Here is an 8,400-nt window from a genome sequence, read left to right on the forward strand (position 1 = left end):
CATACAGTGACACCCAAATTATAATTTTGATTGCCACCAAGTAGCTTTCACTTTCATCATAAGAAGTTCCCATACATGTGCTAAATTGGCATTACTGGGTTGATTAATTAGAAATGGACAACTTAATTCAACAATGGCAGCATCCACATCAATAAATTTCTACAAGTTCCCATTCAATATGAACTTTACTGCAACAAAAATCATTTTTAACACAAAGGATGTTACCAAGGCCTTCTGGGTAACAAACATAAAATGTTATTTTACATCTTCAAACTGGTTGAAAAGGTTAGAAGAAAACTAATTGTAATCATTAGAGGAGGGGAAAAAGTTCCTTCCTCCATGCTGATCTTTGGACCCACCGGAAAGAAACAATTGGGCCAACCTCCTCACAGATTCGAACCAGCTGATCTTCTGTAACGTCGTAAGGTATATTTCCCACTGGCCAAAAAAAGAACCTATTAGTTTTACCATCTTAAAGACACCACACACCCCACTATTGAGAAGTGAGTACCTGCTCAGAGACCCAATTTTAAAAAACACTACTACTTGGAAGTTGAAGGCCCGTAAAACATCGATACTGGCAAGCTTAGTGCTCCAATACTTCCGATCTTTTCCAACATGATATGGAATGCAAATCGATAAACCATGACACTATGACAGACTTTCTTTTGGGAGCCCAAATCCACGTCCGAGCATTTGAACATGCAGTAACAAGCAGATCAAAAGCTTTGTGTTTACATATTACTGATACACAGGAAAACTTGGTGCCAAAAACACAAAACTCAGTATGCTATAAGGCATATTGATTTGCTTTGAAACAGACCCCACAGATGAACTACAAGAACAAGAAAAGTGGCATGCTGCATACAGCTGTCCTTTCTGACCAGTTACCTAGCAGAGGCGAGGTTTGCCTTCCAGCTCATACTCCACTATGTTCACAAGCAGCTGTGCCAAATGCTACAATATGAACTCATGTAGGCAAGCTTTAGAAATCTGGCTACAGGCTGACTACGGCCTGTGGCTGTGTTCACACCAGCCACAGGCCGGCTACTGCTTGAATCAATGAGTCAACTCTCCTGTAAACATCAGGTTTGTAAACGAGCAAGCCCTTTTACCAAGATATGTGACAGGTGGATTGGACACTCAGACTCTTGGTGGAACAAAGGCCAACAACGCACTCCACTGGGGGCAAGCTGTGCATGACAGATGGTGTGGGCACCTAATAATAACACATTGCCAGGTCCTTTCCGATGACAATAGAATAAATAAGAGAAGCAGAATGAATGTCAGATTCAAAGCTTCATCAATCAGCATGCATGTGAATGGAAAGGGTTTACCATTGTTGTGATCCAGGAAACATAAAAAAACCTTTAGATACAAGCTATTGCAGATGGTCATAGCAAAAAAGTACATACCAAAAACACAGCGGTGTTGAGAGCTGCTCATGTCGATGGGAGGGCCATCTTGTAGGCACTCATCTCAGAGAGCACCCCCTCTGAAACCCCTCTGGAAACAAGCTGCTGCCAACCAAAAAACCCTAACACTAGCCCTCTATGGTATCCATCTGAAACCACCGAGACCAACATTCCTAATTCTAAATCTCTGTTGCATCCTTCAAATTCTGCACCCAAACCGTAGTCCTCTGTGGCGCCTTTCAAAAACTGCAGGCAAACCCTAGCTCCACGTAGTAGTCCTTCGGAAACTGCAGCAATGCACCGTCTGTCAAAAACTGCAGGCAAACCATTTGGTGGTTCTTCTGAAACTGCAGCAAAAATAAAGCTGCATTCTGTCTGAGACCAAGACAAAATCCTAGTTTGAAGCTGAAACCAAATCCTAAAGCTTGGCTAGGAGAACATGCTAAAAACTTATCTCAATGCTTTTCATAGGGGCTCTTGGGTTCGAACCTATAGTCTATAATTAAAATTCTCAAAAAAAATGGTAAAATAATAATCATTTTTCAAACATACCCTACTCATTGTCTACATGCTAGCCCTTAGGTTTGTTATGTTACATTCCAACATGTTGTCACTCTAAAACCTTCTGCAACCATGAAATCCTTTGCACATGCTAAATTAAATGCGGAAATTTTGTTCATTACATTTTTAATAGAAGGTTAATAATGATAATAATAATAATGCTAGATAAAAACGATAAAAAGAGATGTGCAGTGTTTTCCTTTTCTACTAATTAACCAGGGTTTTTTTTCGCAGAGATCCTGCAATTCAGTCACTTGCGCCTCTCTTGCTCAACCCACCGGGAGCTAGGGAGAGGCCATTATCCACCAGTGAAGAGGCCAAAAAAAAAAAGGGATTGAACTCAAGACTTCCCGTTCAAGACGAAACCGCGGACAATTAACTGGTTTTAACACTAAGATTCTCCAAACCTTAACCCTTAATTTCATGGCAAACTTCTAGGGTTTTTTCCAAACCTAGATTTCAATAGTGTTAGGTATCTCCATTCCACAGTTTAGAGATTTTGTTTTTAATTTTTTTTCCTATTTTTTCCCTTGAGAGAGACAGACAAACAAACAAGGATTAAGATCTTGACATACCTGCTTTTGTTGAAACACTTTGTGAGGATGGGCTTGGCGATGTTGCTGTGCTTTGTGCCCACAAAACGAAGCGGGGAGACGAGTCACGTTTGAAACTTGAGGGCTTCCTTCGCAACAGTATTAAGCCTTTTTTTAAACCAATATATATGAAAGGAAATCCTAGTCGAGTAGAAACCTTTCACAAAACCACTTTTTAGAGATTCTCAAGACACCAATTCTCATAGTTAAAAACCCCAAGGAAAAACTCGGACACACCTTGCAAAGGGGTAACTCCCCCTCCTCTAAGAGAAAATGTTTTTTTTGGACCAAATATATATATATATATATAAAAATCAAGCACAAGTTCATTACATCATGAATCCAGGAGGATGCCACCTACTTATTTCTAGGACCCAAACCTCTATTCTCCATTGTTTAGCAAAGTACATAACAATAACACTATTGAGTAAAGCTTTGGCCATGTGGTCAAAACTTGAGATTTGTTTCTAATATATCTTATTTTTTGTACTTATGTAGGTTTATTCAATGCAATATCTTGCCATATGGTTAAATTCTAACTTAAACCCTTTCTATGATGATATTTGGACATACATTGGTCAAATCCTATGCATGCATATGGTAATCATAACACTATTGAGTAAAGCTTTGGCCATGTGGTCAAAACTTGAGATTTGTTTCTAATATATCTTATTTTTTGTACTTATGTAGGTTTATTCAATGGCAAAGAAATCTACTTCGGCAAGGAAGGAGAATCAAATCATTGATGGACTAAAGCCTCTGTGGTGCATCCTCTGGCAGTCTGCTTTTCCAACACTTCTCCTTTGCCTGACCAGATCTTTATAGTGGGTCTAGTCCCTACTGGGTTTTTTTATAAAAGCCACAAAAGTGTATTTCATCTGCTTCTCTTTCAAGTACCATCTTCTAGTCTTGGGACCAAACCTCAGCTGTTTGGGCTTCACATCCAATGACACCTAAACCTCAGCTGTTTGGGCTTCACATCCAATGACACCTACAATCATAATACCTCCAAGTTAGGTTTCCCTAGTATGCAGAGGGGTTCCCAACCAAATCAATAGTCACTTAATGACATTCTGAATTCTCTGTAACAACAACTCCATATCATCAATTTCTATGTTGTTTACACAGACTACATATCTACACATATATACACATTTATGCATTAGTCCTATCAGTTCAACATCCAGTATTTTCTAAAACACCACACAATTCTTAAAAGTCCAGATTTCCCACAAGCAACAGGCCGTGATAATGTTGAATAGAACTTATGTTCCCTCATCAGCAAAACAAACCACTTACCCAGTAACCAATCCCCCCACTGTGTCTGAAGTCCCAACCCATGTTGTACCCATTTCATTAATTTCCCCTATGCACCTCTGATGGCTGGGCAGCTCCAGAAAGCATGTTTACCATCCTCTAAGAGGACAACAGCCACTAGTTATGTTCTTCTGTGTCAGCTTTGCTCAATAGGTAGAGCCCACATGCAAACTCTCCATAAAAACACCTGGAATTTAATAGGAATCTGACTCTCCCACATGCAAACTCCCCATAAAAACACCTGGAATTTAATAGGAATCTGACTCTCCCACAACTCTTTCCACTTCTTTTTCCAGCAGCCTGGGCTCCAACTTACGTTCCATATTCCATTGCAATATTCCACATTCTAGTCTCCTCTCCTTAGCATTGCATATACAAGGCCCTAGTTGAGCCATTCACCAGCTTAATCCCATTAACCCAAACCTAATCTTTGATCCAACAAGACTCATCAAAAGTAGTAGAGAACCAACCCTCCTGAATCAGAGTCAGCACACCTGCCCCATTAAGTCCCTTTCCCTTATAGATAGGCCATACTCTTGTTGTAATTGCTCTAATTCTTTCTAGCCCACCTCGGTCACATCCCAACAATCAACTAGCTTTTTCAAGCCCCTATTATTCAACCTCTTTGCAGAATGAGTATCCAAAAGTCCTAATGGTGGGTAAAACCTATGAGACCACCATAGGCTCAAACTAAGTAATGAATTTCCTGAGGCCCTATAGTTTCCATCCCAATTCATTAGCCTCTTTCCACTTGCTATACGCATCCTCTTACACAAGGAAGAAGTTGTGAGAATAGAATAATTTATCTTTCCAGTTCAGATCCAACCAGCTACCTTTATATAAAACAAAGCAAGCCTCTACCAGTTCTCTTACCATGACAGTCCATGTTTCAACCTGAGCTAGACAGTTTAGAAGAAATTGAGCCACCCTTGCCAGAGTCTGAGTAGGTAAGTGCACAATGCCAATCCCCCCTTCACTCCTTAGCATGGCTGATTTATCCCAAGCCAGCCACGTTAAAGCTTTCCCATTACCTTTGCCATTCCTCCACAGAAAGTCCCTTATAGGACTCAAGATCCTCTTCCATTGACTTTTGCCAAATTCTAACATTGGGCATAAAAACATTATGTAGGCATTCAACATTGTATTGCAGTTTACCACTCTATCATGGAAAGGCATTCTGACTCCTTCCCACTTATTCATCTTTATTAAGAATCTGTCCAAGGCCCAATCAACCAGCTGTTTATTGTGACATCAACCCCAAGTGGAACTCCCAAGTGCCTTACAATCTGTCCTCTTTTAACAACCTCACATCCCCATCTTTGCAAGTCAAAATCATTATCTAGTCAAGCTGATGATCCTAGATTTCTGTAAATTACATCTGGAGCCAGAAGCCTCTGTAAACTTCTGGATTATGCTTAAAGCATGTCTCAAGTTCTCATTGTCAGCTTTCAAAAACAATAAAGAATCATTAGCAAAACATTGGATTATTAGCTCCTCACTGTACCTCAGTTTTAAACTAGTAACAATGCCTCTTGAGCAGCATCTTCCAGGGCAACAATTAATGGGTGTGAAGCAATAACAAACAAAAGAGGGGCCAAAGGACAACCCTGCCTAACAAATCTATTAATGGCAAATCCTCAAACAAACATTAGAGAAGCTTCCTCCAGTGAGAGTATATATGCATGATGCCATTCTGGGTCCAAACCCTAACTTCTCCATCACTCTAGCCATAAAAGACCAATGTATTCTATCATAGACCTTTTTCCAAATCCAGTTGAATCATAACACATTTTTGTTAAGTATTCTGAGCAATATCTTTTCCTATCATCGTGGCAAGAATATTATAATAAATTTACCTCCCCTTAATAAACCCATATTGCCTCTTAGATATCACCTTTTGTATCACCGAGGTGATTCTGATAGCAATGACCTTAGCTAAGATTTTGTATATCACTATTAACAAAGTGATTGGTCTCCAATGACCAAACTTGTTGCAAGCAACTTGCTTAGGTATCACTTTCACCAAACCTTCCTTGAGGTCTTTATCCAAGTCTCCAGTCTTGAAAGCCTTGTTGCAAGCTTCCCACACAATCTCCTGCAAGGAAGGCCATAATGCTATAAAAAACTCAACATTCGGCCCATCCCAGGCAAGGGCCTTCTCCCTTCCCAATTTCAAAAGTGCCACCCAACACTCATCAATATCCAATTCTCTCTCAAGCCAATTAGCTTTATCAGGCTCCACAATGTTATTAATCAACCCAATCAGCTCATTATCAGCCTAAACTCTCCTAAGAGACTGGTCTTCATCAAGACTAAGAATAGATCCAAGAAACTCAACCCATTTTTTTGTAATCAGATCAATACCCTCTATCCTTTCCACTTTTTCATCTAGGATCTCCCTGACTACCTCATTACTACCCTTCCCCCTGCAAGCTTAAACAAAAATTTTCCCGGCTTTCTACAATTGTTAAATGTTTTCTTTCTAATCCAATTCAATTCCTTCCTGCTCTCCAACTCCTCCTCATGCTTCAATGCATTCTGACATCTATAGGGTTCAGAAGCCTCCTCTTCAGAAAGACCATTACTCTGTCTCTTCTTTGATGATGTAAAGTTGATGATGATCAAGATTAGAATGATTTGGAAATGAACAATCTGATCCAAAAATGTGGATAATATGAATGTGATTGGACAATAGGATTGATAATCAAAGGTTGGAGCAATATGAGATTTTGGGATCGTTAATTAGAAGTATGGGTGATCTCATTTCTTTAGGATCAATGATTTGAATGATTGAATGCGAGCAATTATAAGTATGGGTGATCTGGTTTCTTTTTAGGATATCAATGATTTGAATGATTGAATGTGATATTCACGATTTGGGTCTATGTTGCACAAATATGTAACCACCACTAATAGCTAAGATACAACTTTTCATTACAACACGACTATGGGCTGGTTGATGATCGGCTATTATAGGGTTTCATATTTGTGCTATACTAATTTACATCGTTAAAAATTAAGAAAATGTGACTATGGGCCAGCGATTGGGATTAGGGTTCCATATTCGAGCTATATTGACCTTGTATATTGTAAGTCAATACAATGCAATTTAGGGTGGATGTTGGCGAACGAGTGAAACCTTATATCACGTTGTACTAAATTGCAATGTATAAGGTCTATGTTGCACAAATATGTAACAACCACTAGAAACTAGCTTTAAAAGCCCGTGATACTACAACTTTTCATTAGAACGCGACTATGGGCCGACGATCGGCCGTAGAATTCCATATTTGTGCAATATTAATTTGTATATTGCAAGCCAATACAACATGATTTATGGTGAATGTTGGCGATTGAAGCCTTATATCGCATTGTACTGAATTGCACTATACAAGGTCTATGTTGCATAAATATGCAACAACAACTAGCAACCGACTTTAAAAGCTTGCAATACTATAGTATTTTGTTAGAACACAACTATGGGCCAGGGCAATCGGGAGTAGGGTTCCATATTTTCTCTATACTGACCTTGTATATATATTACAAGCCAATACAACTTGATTTAGGGGAGATGTTAGCAAGTGAAGCCTTATATCGCGTTGTCCTAAATTACAATATACAATGTCTGTGTTGCACAAATACACAACAACCACTAGCAACCTGCTTTAAAGACTCGTGATACTATAGTTTTTCATTAGAATGTAACTATGGGCTAGCGATCGGGACGTAGGGTTCCATATTTGCATTATACTAACCTTGTATATTGCAAGCCAGTGCATGGCGACTTAGGGTGGATGTTGGCGAGTGAAGCCTTATATCACATTGTATTGAATTGCAATATACAAGGTCTATATTGCACAAATATGTAATAACCACTAAAAATCGGGTTTGAAAGCTCGTGAGAGTCTAGCTTATTTTCATTAAAATGTGAGTATAGGCCGATAATTGCCCGTAAGGTTCCATATTCATGCTATACTAACCTTGTACATTGCAAGTTAGTACAATGCGATTTAGGGTGGATGTTGGTGAGTGAACCTTGCATCACGTTGTACTGAATTATAATATACAAATAAGTGTGGGCATTCTTCCAGAGAGGCATAGGGTGGAAGGTGTTCTAGGCAAGTATGTGGTGGGCAACTACATTAAAAGACTAGCTCTGCCCCAACATAGCCGTGCCATTTATTCATGTCAAAAGAACCTTTTTTCCCATTTGCAAAGGAATCATAGGATAGTGACCAAAACACTTATCTTGGACCATGGAAGAAGTCCCATTCGGAGAGGTAAAAGAGGCAAAGACGTGTGTCAATCCCTCTTGTTTGAGCCCTTCCTAAACTCTAAATCCTCTAAGTTAACCCTTTCCATGATAATGGTTAAGTTAGTAAGCTTGAACCACTCTCCTCTCCACTCTAGCTCAATCACTCCATTGCTCAAGCTATTTGCACACTCAACACACTCCAATCACACACCCAAGCATGCACACTATAAGAAAGTAAGAGCACAAGAGAAGAAGAAAG

The 8,400-nt window shown here is 39.4% G+C and overlaps 1 protein-coding gene across 9 annotated transcripts in view; it reads right to left on the minus strand.

The window, feature by feature from the left end:
* The window catches only part of ESP1 (hydroxyproline-rich glycoprotein family protein), a 29,788-nt gene extending 27,122 nt beyond the window's left edge, over window positions 1-2,666 (minus strand). For 2 of the 9 annotated variants that reach the window (XM_086812094.1, XM_086812087.1), the window contains exons 1-3: window positions 2,552-2,665; window positions 1,416-1,762; window positions 360-438 (exon numbers count right to left, since the gene is read on the minus strand). The gene's annotated coding sequence lies outside the window, so the exon portion shown is untranslated. Of the gene's footprint in view, window positions 1-359; window positions 439-511; window positions 666-1,415; window positions 1,780-2,551 lie in introns of all 9 variants that reach the window. The other 7 variants (XM_086812091.1, XM_086812090.1, XM_086812086.1 and 4 more) reach the window with 7 other exon arrangements.
* Between the last annotated feature and the right edge of the window lie 5,734 nt (window positions 2,667-8,400).

Source organism: Cibotium barometz, chromosome 18 (genome assembly GCF_041138505.1).
Source record: "Cibotium barometz isolate CiBa-2024 chromosome 18, ASM4113850v1, whole genome shotgun sequence".
Taxonomy (NCBI): Eukaryota; Viridiplantae; Streptophyta; class Polypodiopsida; order Cyatheales; family Cibotiaceae; genus Cibotium; species Cibotium barometz.